Raw genomic sequence first — 432 nt, forward strand, 5'->3', positions numbered from 1 at the left:
CCTGATCGGGTGACGACTGGCCAGCCAATTGGATCTTCATTTGTGTGTTATGTCTTCCTGTGAGACTGCCAGTGGACAGGGTGGTCCCAAACTGAATGACGTATGACAGGAGGAGTAAGCAAAACCCACAAGCCAGCTGAAACCGGAAGTAAGCAGACATTGCAGCAAGAGGATTGTGCAAGGACCAGCAATTTGAAAACATTACAGAAGGAAGATGGGAAATTCTGGGTTCAGGGGGAGGGAAAGATGGTGAGAAGTACTGCTGGGTCACAAACCCATGTTGAGCGACGCTGGCAACCACCATGTCCTGAAGAGTAGTGTGTGTGTGTGTGTGTGTGCGTGTGTGAGAGAGAGAGAGAGAGAGAGAGAGAGAGAGAGAGAGAGAGAGAGAGAGAGAGAGAGAGAGAGAGAGAGAGAGAGAGAGAGAGAGAG

The sequence above is a fragment of the Alexandromys fortis genome, unplaced genomic scaffold, assembly GCF_014885135.2.
Source record: "Alexandromys fortis isolate MF-2015 unplaced genomic scaffold, M_Fortis_MF-2015_v1.1 scaffold_84, whole genome shotgun sequence".
Lineage (NCBI taxonomy): Eukaryota > Metazoa > Chordata > Mammalia > Rodentia > Cricetidae > Alexandromys > Alexandromys fortis.